Below are 12,533 nucleotides of genomic sequence, written 5' to 3' on the forward strand. Positions count from 1 at the left end.
ATAAACTAAAGCTGTTGAAACCTTATAAGGTTAAATGTGGAGTGGTTAGAAGTGTGAGTCTGCATCTTGTGTACTATGAAAGGTCTGCGATGTGTATCTGAGTAGTAGCTCTGGAAATCATGAGGTCATACTTCTTAGTGTCTTATCAGATAGTTCAAATCAGCAGCAGCTGCAAAAACATGGAAGCTGCTCTGAGTAGAGGCACTTTCTCACACACTTCTTGAGTAGACACACAAAACACTTTAAACACTGGGGCACCAGTTACCACTAATCCCCTGCCGCTACCACCAGTAAACAGACATGCAATCATGTGCCAGCAGAAAAATGCAGAACAATGCACAAACATCACAAACACTAGCCACTACTCTACACAATTCATTTATATAAACAGAACAATAAATCCCACAACAAACCCACAAAAAGGGGAAAAGTATTTGTGTACACTCAGGGGGAATAAAAACAACTTTTTTCTATTCTGTCCTGCTATTTTATTAATCTTTTTGACTCAAACAGTCACACTCTGTTGTGAAAAGAAAAAAAAAAACATAAATTCTCACTGATGGCACTCATATTACCGAGTCTTGTCCACAGAACACTTGTCTACAAAATACATACCCATATCATTTACTCTTCAACACATTGCACTCAGTTTACAAAGAGATGTTCAAATCTTCTTGGGATATACTTTGAGGAGTTTAGGGAGATAGAAGAAGGTAAAAATCTGAGATAAAACGTGAGGGATAATGGTACGGCAGACAGATAGTGTATCACTGCTGTGGAATTATATACATCAAAACACACAAGAGTGGACAGAAACATTCAACTTAGCAGAAAGCCCATATTCATAAACATGCAATGCTTGTAAGTAAATTAATCTTATCAGTTATTTACATTTTAAGGTTTTTGTTATTTAAACTCCATATTATTATAATTTACTTCCTCAGAAAATATAAAGTACAATTTTATTGTTCTTCACTAAGCCGTCTTCCCCACTCTCAATCTGAATTGAGAGCTCAGCTTTCTCAAGTTTAACCATAGACTATGTAATTATTCATACTATATTTGAGGTTACAGATTAATTTACTCAAATGTGAATTTGTGATTGAAGATGTGAATAGTTTATATTATGGAGAAAATGGGGTTATCATTTTGTGTATTATTACTTACCTTGGAATATCTTGCAAAAAGCAATATTATTCAGGATAGGCATTTAACAAAATTGTACATGTTTTAAACAAATAGCAAGCTATAATACTGTATTTGATACATTCCTAGTAATTCATCAATGACGGTCTTTTTTGTATATTTTGGGTACAAAACCAAAAATTTGACACCTTTGTTTACAAGGTCATTAAGAAACTGATATTCGTGGAAAAAAAGTAGAAAGACAAGGTCCCTCTTGTCTATTAGTGTTTAATTTCAAGTGTTTTAAATTAGGAAAATCGAAAAATAAAAACAACATTATGCTGGCTGCTAAAACATAAAACATCCAGCTAGTATGAAAGTCAGTGGGAAATATGTTAATTTAAAAGAAAATCTAACAGGAAGGTCTATTTCAAAACAGCAGTCAAGAGATTTTGTGATTGTAAATTTGAATGTCACATCCCTTTGTGAAGCAATTGGTCACACATTAAAAGTATTTGTTTGAAACTTAATTAAGATTTTATTCTCTGAAAAGTTTACTATAGACAAAGTGATCAACATTTACAACATTGTGAATTTTTTACATTGAAATCACAAAATGACAGGAATTTTATATTCAGAGTAGTCCATGTAACTTTTGATTGTTTTTAATTGATAGTCAGAAATTGAAAAACTAAAAAACGGCTCTGTATTTTATTATTCATTTTCATGTGAGATTCAAAAAATAAATACATTGTTGTTTTTTGTCTTTTTCACTTCATCCCAACATTAAAAATCAAATAAAACACACAATGAACTATTTTTATTTTAATACCCCATCCATTAACATATGTTATGAGGAAAGGACAATCGGGGTCAATCACTTCATCTGTCAGTGGTCAAAATGTTATGCTTGTTGAGTATAAATTTGAATCCAAGTCTTATAATGACAAAAATAAACCTTAGATGATCAAGTAGAACATGAACAGCATGATACTTGTCAGAGCCAGTTATTTATCTACAGGGTAGTCAGAGCTAAGCAATTTATAATTGAAGAAATGACTTGAATGCCAGTCAATCTCAGAGTGGAGCAGACGGTGACAGCTGGCTGGTGTCCTCTGACTTTCAACTTGTCTGACACTGAAGGCCGCAACTAAAGCTTGAAACTAGATTTACGTCTGTGGGCACAGCAGAGTGACTCAGAGTCTCCAGCTGGCCACAGTTTAAAGAACCAAAGAGAGGAACTATTTGTAGAGTGCAAGAAATAATAAATCCGAGGTCTCCAGGTGGCGACAAAGGTGAAAGCACATTTAAGAAACAACACTTAAGTCTTTGTTGTTGGAAAATTTCCTCAAACTCCACAGACCTGCTTGTATGGTGACTGTGAAAAGAAAGGATATACAATAGGAGAAGCTACTTTTGAAGATGCGTAAAGAAGTCAGGCTGCACAGTTGTTAGGACAGTTGGTGTGCAGCAAGAAGGTTCTGTGTTTGAACCCAGGCCAGGGTTCTCGTTCATGGATGGGCTCTTTACAGATACTCTGGCTTTTTCCTATAGTGCAAAAACATGATTGTTAGGTTAATTTACTTTTCTAAAATGCCCTCAAGTCATAGTGTGTGAATGTGCAGGTGAATGATTGTATTTATGGTGTTGGTGATGGGCTGACCATCTGTCCCGGGTGTATCCTGAATCTCGCCCTCTGACCCTGAGAGATGGGCACCAAACACTTTGTAACCTGGAGGGAATAGGAATAATGGATGGAAGGATGTCATGGAAATAATGATTTTTTATATTTTTTATTTTTATTAGTTAGACTTTTGGCCCTTCTTGTAAAGTGTTAAAATACTTATTTTATTCCTGTAAAGTGTTAAAATAGTTTTTTTTTTTTTTTTTTTACCCCTCCAGGGGGTCTTTTTGTGGGCTCTAGTGTCCCTTAAATGATAGTAGGCTGACAAGAAACGGGGAAGGAGAGGGGGAAAGACATGCGGCAAATGTCGTCACGTCCGGGAGTCGAACCCGCAACGGCCGCGTCGAGGACTCAAGGCCTCCAAATACGGGTCGCGCTAACCACTACGCCACCACGGCACGCCCTAAAATAGTTATTTTTTATCATATTATTGGGAAGAACTATTATATAAGTGTTTCATAAAGGCATAAAAAATTAAATATGCAACTCCAATAATTTATGACATAATAATATATAAAACTACACAAGAAACATGCAAAAAGGCTAAACGCTATGCACATTTAATTTATTCCTAATTTATAATTCTGAAAGCTGCATGACTTTCAGTTATCAGGTAAGTACACAGAACCTACAGAGCGTGCACACTTTTCATTAACTAAGGTATACAATAAGCCTTAACATTTGAATATATGTCTATACATAGACATATACAGTATATGTCTATAAATGTGATGAGCATTTATGTAAATAAATGCTCATCCTTTGTTTTCCACAGTTATGTGTTCCAGTTTTCCGCATCTTAATTTAAAAATTTATACATTTTAGGTGGCAGTTAATAAAAGGCAAGATTTTGTATTTTTGCAGTTGCAAAATTAATCTTCTTGATTTTTAAAAACACCTCCTTTAGATTTTGTTTTGTCTAAAGGTAATTTATTTATTTATGTTATATATTTTTATACTGACATTTTTTATTTTGCTGTGGCATGCTGGTCTGCATACAACTGAGATAAACCACTGTAAATATGGTGGTTCTCTTTAGTTCTACAGGGGTTTTCTTTATTTGCAAAACAATCCACAAGATGAAGCTTTTATGCAATACTGATGTGATCAGAAAGATCCCCTCCATGAGTTTACAGAAAGACAATTTTTATACTAACTTCAATCATTTGAAAAACAATTATACATTTTAAATTCTGAGGTCATGAAGATCAGCCTAAAAGTGAAGTAGGTACAACAATACAAAGGAGGAATGGATCCCTTAGGGAAAATAAAGGAAAATATAAAATTCATAAAGTAAACTCACCTAACTGAGAAAATATGTACTTTGTATTCCTGACCTGAAGCATCTAGATATCACAAATGACACTCGGTTGAGAGGCACACTCACAAACACATTCAAAGTTGGACACACATCATGCATATAGAATGGGGCCCACGCCCATGTTAAGCAGCAGGCAGAAGATGTGTGGGTGTTTGCAGGTAGGCAGTGTGAGAGCTCTCTGTAGCTATTTTTTAATGGCAGTCTCTGCCAAGATTTACTTGCACATAAACACACGCAGACTCACAGACACTGCACTGACATCTAACTGTACTGTCACTTTGCCAGGTGCATTTGTTATTAACTCCTGAAGTATTGTACTATCTAAATGTGTTCCTCAACAGTGTCATTATCTTTAGACTGTTCCATCTTTTAATCTACCCTTAAATTTACTTCCATCTTTTAACCACATTTGTAGATTGTTTTTATTATGCTATTTGTGACTCAAGGAGTTTGGAAAGGATTCAATTTTCAAGCTCAGAAACAGGGAAAAGTGCATATTATGCCTCTTTTGTCCCAGAGTGCCCCTTAAGCCAGTGCTTATCTCCAGTTTCTGCAGGGCAAGACAGCACAGATACACTGCACAGCATCTCAGGATGGTCAGCAGCAGAGGTTTCCATCTGAATCAGCTCTTTCAAGGTTGAGCACCAGACAAAGAGGCTTTGCTTACAGTTTTTATGTACGCATCTTTCATGTCACAGTGGGTGGGTGGTAGCTGAAATGTCACACTATCGGCCACTGTGGTCCTAGTGAGGCCAGATGAGAGCTGCTTGAGTCTTTGGATTAGCTGTCGGTTTCAGTTTCGTCTGCCCCTTCTTAACTGGGTTAGTGGTGTTCCAAACCAGTAATGTCAGATCCGGAATAGTGTGTACCAGTAATGAGGTTCTCATTGTGACCTCATTACTCTTCTTCAGAATTCAAACAGTATTTAACAACTATTTAACATCGTGCTGGTGGTCAATAAAAGATCATGTTGCAATCACAAGTTTATGGTATTTTTATGTCTTCAGTTTCATTACTGTGACATTACAAAAAAAGACCCAAAGAATTTTGTTATTTTTTGACAAATATAGATGACTGTACAGTAGTTATTCCTGCAGAAATCCCTGCAAGTGGTAATCTATAAGAAATTAAGCCACAGGGTTTCCAAAATAAGGACACAGTAGTCTGACTGGCATAAACCCACCATTGCTATTAGAGATATAAACCACAACTGAAAAACAATTGTTTTCAAAGAATGTTTTTAGGCAATGCTATGAAAATTTGGCATGAATATTTGTTGTTGTTTTTGTTGGAGATTATGTTCCCCTTTGGAAATTTACATTTTGTTTTAGTTCTGTGCAACACTATTATGGATATTTTTGATTTTTAGCTGAGAAAGTAAGAGTGAGTGTTGTAAAGTGGGAAATTTGTGGAAAAAAATCATGGAAAACTCTGGACAAGACTTGCCAAAAGAAATAAGAAAATAATCTCAATTTGACAAAATATCAATGCAACAATGTGGTCAAAGGGTCTCAAATGGAATAAGTATATAGGTCCTATTGAAGGCCTACAGCCAGAATATAAATAGGAAGGAATATGAAATCGATAGTAAAATAAAATAACATAAATTTAAATTAGATTGTTATTATTTATGTATTTATTTATTTATTTTAGGATTTCTGATTTGCATAAATTCTAAAGATTACTACCAACAGAAATAGAAAGCTAGAAAAGCTTAAATTAGAAATGGGCTTGTACAAAATTTATGTTATGAATACAAATACCCCAGTTTTACGTTACCATATAGGAAAGGGATGGGATGGGATGAAACCTCATGATATTTAAATGTAACATCAACATATTGTTCAGGGTTTGTGAACCGTGTTTTGCAAAGTACTATTCAGTTGCTGTCACCTTGTGAGATCATCTGGTGAAATAGGTTCAATTGTTATGAGCCGAGGATTTGAAGTGGAAGGATTTAGGCGTGAAACCCTGTTGCATCTAAATTTTACATGCTTATCTTGAAGTAACAAGAGGAGTAGTTACCTCTTTACCCTGTGGTGTTGAGAGAGTCTGCTCCCACTGGTTTCTGTTTGTGACAGAAAGTCACAAAAAAGGCAGCACTTTAAGGCAGCTGAGCCTGAAAGAACACAACTTTCTCTCATAGAGAGGACTTAAAATCACACAATTGAAATGACAAAACATTAGGAGTATTTTGTAACGAAATGGTAAAGCCCTAGTATAAGACGGGAAAGGAGTGAAGCAACACAGAGCTGTGGCGTAATTAGAAACAAACGAACAAATCACTACGGCAAAATAAGTTTTATGTCAAAGGCATAGAATGAGTTTCATTTAGTATCACAAACATACCTGCATGCAGATGGAATATCTCACTGATACATGAAGTCCTATGTAAGCTTATGAGGGTAAAACTTGCACAAGTTGCTGTGTAATGTTATCTACCAGATGGAATCTGTCTCTCTTATCCCAGAGCCTGGGGGGAAAGCAAGGCTTTGCTTTCATTCACGTTCTACTATCACAGCTTAGCATCGCTATTAATACAAGCAGCCGAAGCAGGGCATTACATTAGAATATCAAAACACTGGCAGAGGAAAGACTTCTATTTTCAGGGAGATAGGATAATGTTTTTTTCTGGGAGTCTGTAAGCTCAGCATATGGATGGTTTTAAGTATGTGAATGTATCTGTTCAAAATGTGTGTTTGCATATTTTTTAAGCCGTCAGGTTTGAAAAGGAACATCTGATATTGCTGTCTTAATATATTTTATCAGGTCCAGTATGTTTGGTCTTTTTTTGTAGTACTGAGAACTTACAGAACTTGCTGATATTCTTTTTTTCACAACTCCCTTTTCTATTTCTTTCACCCTACTTTCTCTCTAGTTTTGCTTTGGCGTAATGGCATAAATTTATTCATCCATCTTTCTTAGGTCACTTCCCCTGAGGCACATTGACTTCCTCCCACCCAGCCACTTTATTTTTTTAAAAACACAAGATCTTCTCTTCCTTTTAGACCTTTTAAAAATTTTTTCTGTCCACACTTAGCAATCTTCTTGTCCATATTATGCCATATTGTACCAGCAGTTTCCATCACAGAGAAAGAAACAGCTTGTTCTGGTGAGGTTTGCATACAATTCTTTGGTGAGGGAAAACCTTGGACAGGCTGCCTAACACACATACACACACACACAAACACAGTATGATGGCCTGAAATCAATTAATGAAGGCTTAAAGGCTTATTTCATTTGAAAATCGTCCCATGTTTTAGCTATTTTACTCAGAGCTGAAGATAAAATTGGATCAGGAAAAATTATCCATCTGGAAACTCACCATCTTTCGCTTCCTTTCTTTTTTCTCCTTTCCCTTTTCTTCCAATTTCACAACTTGGTTCATCCTTTCTGCCTAAACAGCCTGTCCTCTCCTGCTGTGTCTCTCCTTTCCTCCACATTCTTCCCTCTCTACTTTTCCCTTGTCTTTTTGGCATATCTTTTGCTGTGCTCTCTGTCCACATTTCCCCCTTAACACTTTCTAATTTCTGAAAATTGTCTTTCCAAATGGTTCTGCAGCATCTTTCCACTGCCTTCACCCAAGCCTCCTCTAAATCACCCTTTCTCATTCTTCTTTTACTTCATTTTTCTTGTTTTAATCACTATTTTACTTGGTTTCCATTTCCTTTCCTACCTCCTCACTTCTTAGGTTGGTATAAATAGCTCCTCAAGGCAAGGGTATTTTATAATGATCTTCAGTTTCTGACCCTATTAAAAATAATACTTACCATGCTCCTCTCCTTATCATCTTGTTCTGCTATCTTCTCATGCACATCCTTGATACACCTAATATCTGCTCTCTTATTTAAATATATATAGTGCATATATGTTAATATACCCAACAAATAAGAATAACGTGACTCTACTTCTGTTTAGCATTTTTACCTTTTCTTAACCTGCAGGTCAGTTGTTGAATTATAGCATTATGTTCATCATATTTTATTAAAAAGACTGGGTTTAAACCAACATTCATTCTCTTATTATTGTTGACATTCTTATTATAAATGCTGAGTTGGGTTGCAAGCTAATGAAGCAGCTTGTAGGTTTTGTTAGATATTGGTTATGATAAATACATGCAGTGCTCCAAGATCATTTTGGAAACCTCCAATGCCATTATTAGGGATTTTGGCTTATCCTGGTGTGAGTAATAAATGAGGTAAAAATTTGTCCAGATTGGCAAATTATTTTATTAACATGATCACTGTGTTATATCTGTTCCTCCGCTGGAAAAGTCCTAATTACCTTTTATCTCAAGTCTCACACTATCACAATTATAACTCTGAAATGAGCTGTTCTAGAGCTTGAGGGTATCAGCAGCAGTAGTTATAGCACAGAGGGACTACTATTGTAACAGTGAGTCATTAAAGGGACAGAGAAATGTGTGTACCGTGTTTCAATCATTTTGGTTAAAATAGAAATACTCTTCAATATAGCAAAATTATGAAAACATGGGGTTCATCTGTGTCAAAGGCATATAGACAGCTCATAATTAAATCTATAACTGATCCTGTCACTAGACAACTCTGGTAAAACAGATCTAATGATCTTTTGTTGCACTATTTTTCTTAAAGAAACAGTTTAATATAAGTTCTACTGCACAAAGAGATGCTATGTTATCTTTGCTTCAATAAAATGTTATGATGTGACTTGCTTGTGGCGGAAATGATAGGACATCATTTTGGTGAATAAGGTATCTAGATGTATTGATACAACTTGAAGTTCAAACTGAGCATCAGAATAAGGAAGAACACAAATGCAAGTAACTGAGCATCATATTGTTGTTGGTGTCAGATAGGCTGAGGTTGAGGAGACAACGCTTTTTTGTTGTTTTTTGGTTTGAGTCAAAAACTAAATAATAAAAAATAGTTTACAGAATGAAATGCATGTGATATATCAAACAATGGTATAATGGTGTAATTGGCACTTTACTAGCTCCTAATTCATTAACTGCTTGTTTGTGGCGCTAAGCTAATTTCGGCTGGCTGGCTGGCTCATTTGATTGTTTCTATTGTTGAGGAGCAACACATTTTGTAAGTTTTACCCACAGAATTACAGTTTTTCTAATCTACCACATTTACTCAGTTTAGTAAATTCAAGTACAAATTTAATAACACAAAGCCACATTTATCAGGCCTTCTGAAAGGACTACACTTTCAGTTATTCTTTTGTTTCCCTTTCAAGCTGTGTAGTTAGTTAAAAAAAATAAGCAGCCCTTACTAATTTACTAACCCTTACTAATTTCCAAACATCATATTTGTTTTTGGCGTAAAAAACAACAAAATGAATTAAAACGTCAAAACTTTAAAGTCATCAATCGTTTAAGTAGTCTTTTTCCTTTCCAATTAGTGCTTAAAGTAAGCATGTAAAAAGGCTTTCAGAAGAACTAAATGTGAAGAGATTACCGTGGCTGAGCAAAACAAAGGTTAGAAGTTCAAATCCTGAGGTGAACAAGTGACTGAGTCACACTGTTTATGTGAATCGATCTAGAAAAAAAGATGGATCTGTTGATAAGGTTGAAGTTGCCCTGCAGCTACTGGTGCTGCGTGACTGGATCTTTTCAGTGAGACCCCACACATAGCGCCAAAGTGAGGAGGGGAAATAACAAGAGGTTAGTTAGTTAACTGCAGTCAAAAGGTCAAAGATGATGAAGCCTTCAGCTATGTGAGTGTGTATTTGGGCATGTTTGTGTGGATTGTAGAGAAGTTACATTTGCACGTGTGTGTGCCCTGTTTGTGTGTGTAAGTCAGCCATAAAGAAGATGTGTTGTATGATGAAAGAGCCTCTGTGCAGGTGGACGCTGGGGTCAGGAGTTGAAATGGTGCGGAGGGGCTAGCGGAGAGTAGTCACTGCATGACTGAATCTGTTTGCAGTAGGTAGCTCTGTCAAAGAACTGATGAATGGGTTTTAAGACTTTCAGTCTTCTAAGCTCAAAGGTAATGGACTACAGCTGAGTGAGCCAATACTATTGTTTTCAGGGAACTGACCGAGAAACATCAAAGGCTGGAAAATAGGATATTTTCATGCAAATGTTAATCAATAAATCAATCGAACAGTTAGTTGGAAATTTATTAGTTGTTTTTTTTTTTTTTATTAAGCGTATTGATAGGAGCAGAAATATGTAGGATGAAAATAAATAATGTGCATGTTCGAGAGTTGGTTTTACTAAAAAAGTTTTAGATTAAGATGTGAGGATGTTGGTTAGGATATACATGTGATAAACAATCCCAACGTTATTTTATTTGAAAGCCAAATGTCACCATATTTATAGGCAGAAAGCCTAACAATCTTGAAAGTATGAATCACGATGTTTTTCAAACTGAAAACAGGGGATGATGGCAAATGTAGGACTATGGAAGCAGAGCAACATTGTCACAACCTTGTGTGCCTCTATCCTGTAACATTCAATCATAACAGAAAAGAAAAGACAGAGGCATTGATTAATAGAGAACAAAATGAAGACACTTAATCATTTCAGAAATTTTACTTGTCTAGTGAAAGGTGAAAAGCAATTCAACCAAACACAGGCTGTAATTTTCCAGATTGTTGCAAAGAAAAGAATTATCATTAGGACTATATTTAAAGTTAGAATGTCTGTAACGTTTGTTATCTGAAAAGTTTACAGGGGCACAATTATTCTACTTCACAGGCCACAGACAGTTAAAAAGATTTTTGACTGATTTCAACAATCATAGTTAAAGATCCTTTTAAGTTTAAACTTTGGTCATTTTCTTGTTCATGTTCTATATTTTTGCTCAACAGACAGTAAAAGTAAATCCATGGGGGAAAAAATCACCTATATTTTGACAGACTTGGATAAACCTGGGATATTTCAAAGACCTGCATATGTAAACTCTATCAGTTTCCATAAACATGGCCTGTTTTCTCTGTGATTGGACACATATATCAATAGTGAGGTAAAAAGCAGTGGGTGGATGAGTAAGAGAAATGAAAGATGGCAGTCTGTGAACAAAAGACACCTGAACAAATTATAGCTTCACAACAAGTGATCCAAAGTCTTTGGAAAGGCTCATTTCCTTTTCTAGGGTTCTTGATCTTTGTGCTAGCCTGCCCACGCTTCAGATCACAATCATTTCCTTTTCTCCCACTTTCCATATAAACAACAGGTGTGAGCTTTATAGCTTTATACATGGAAACTTGGAAATGTGGTGCAATTTTGCATCACAATGTACAGCAGTATGAAAACTGTAAAAAAGTATGACACTGCAAAAGGCCAAATAAAACAACAATTGTATCAATCTATTGATTGAGCTATGTGAAAGTATATACATATATCTTTTTATAAAGCATATAATGCTTTTTCAAGATAATTTACATATAAACGTCATTTAACTTTAAACTGACAATAAGGAAAATGTCTCCCTACAATGACTCATCCATAGGCATATTCCTGTATTTATTGCTACACAGTGGATCATAAGTGTCTGAAAAAGAAGTTTTGATTAATTTACTTATTCTCATGATTCTCTTTGAAACTTGTTCTCGCTTTTCCCCATGATCACAATTTCTAAGTTAGAAATGTGATTGATGTGCAGACTTAGGGTTCTCTCTCTTAATATATTCAATGATCTAATTTTTCCAAAAACATGATGGGGAACAACAAATAAAAAATGGAACATATATATTTAAAAAAATTCAAGTTAGAAAAGGGGCAAATCATTCTTGACATCCTGTTGATAAGCAGTGCCTGATTGATTACTTACTGGTACACACACACAAAAAAACAACCACTATGTATATATATATATATATATATATATATATATATATATATATATATATATATATATATATCTTACATTGTACTTGGAAAGATAATATCATTGAATGTAATAAGAGAGAAAACCCTCAGTCTGCACATCAATCACGTTTGTAACAGAAATTGTGGTTATGGGGAAAAGCGAACACCTCCATCTGTGGGAGTTGAGAAAATGTAGGCCACTCTCCTGCATCAAAACATTTGTATATTGTAATTTTCCTAGCATGGTTGTAAAATAATAACAAGAAAAAAAACAAAACAACAACATTTCTTGACTATATCCCCAAACCTTATGCTTTGGCTTCTTTCATTCCTGTGTTCCTAATTTTTCTTATAGTATACATAGAAATGTTCAGCATTAAACAAGCAGCAGAAACAAACACACACACACACACACAAGCACGCTCACACACTGCACTGAAATCAGCTTGTGATGTAGACTGGTGTGATTAATAGTGTTTTACGCACCACTGAACAGATGAACCACAAAACAGCATAAACATTATCATAACCTGAAAGACCTAATTATTGTAGAGCACATCTGACAGACGTCTGCGTGTGTGTGGGTGTGTGTTGGTTGGAGG

The 12,533-nt window shown here is 35.3% G+C and overlaps 1 protein-coding gene across 3 annotated transcripts in view; it reads right to left on the minus strand.

Annotated features, from left to right (window-relative positions):
* LOC116730015 (netrin receptor UNC5C-like) overlaps positions 1-12,533 on the minus strand; it is a 201,720-nt gene that overhangs the window by 104,344 nt on the left and 84,843 nt on the right. The gene's annotated exons all lie outside the window — the stretch shown is intronic.

This window comes from Xiphophorus hellerii, chromosome 12 (genome assembly GCF_003331165.1).
Source record: "Xiphophorus hellerii strain 12219 chromosome 12, Xiphophorus_hellerii-4.1, whole genome shotgun sequence".
In the NCBI taxonomy this organism is placed as follows: Eukaryota; Metazoa; Chordata; class Actinopteri; order Cyprinodontiformes; family Poeciliidae; genus Xiphophorus; species Xiphophorus hellerii.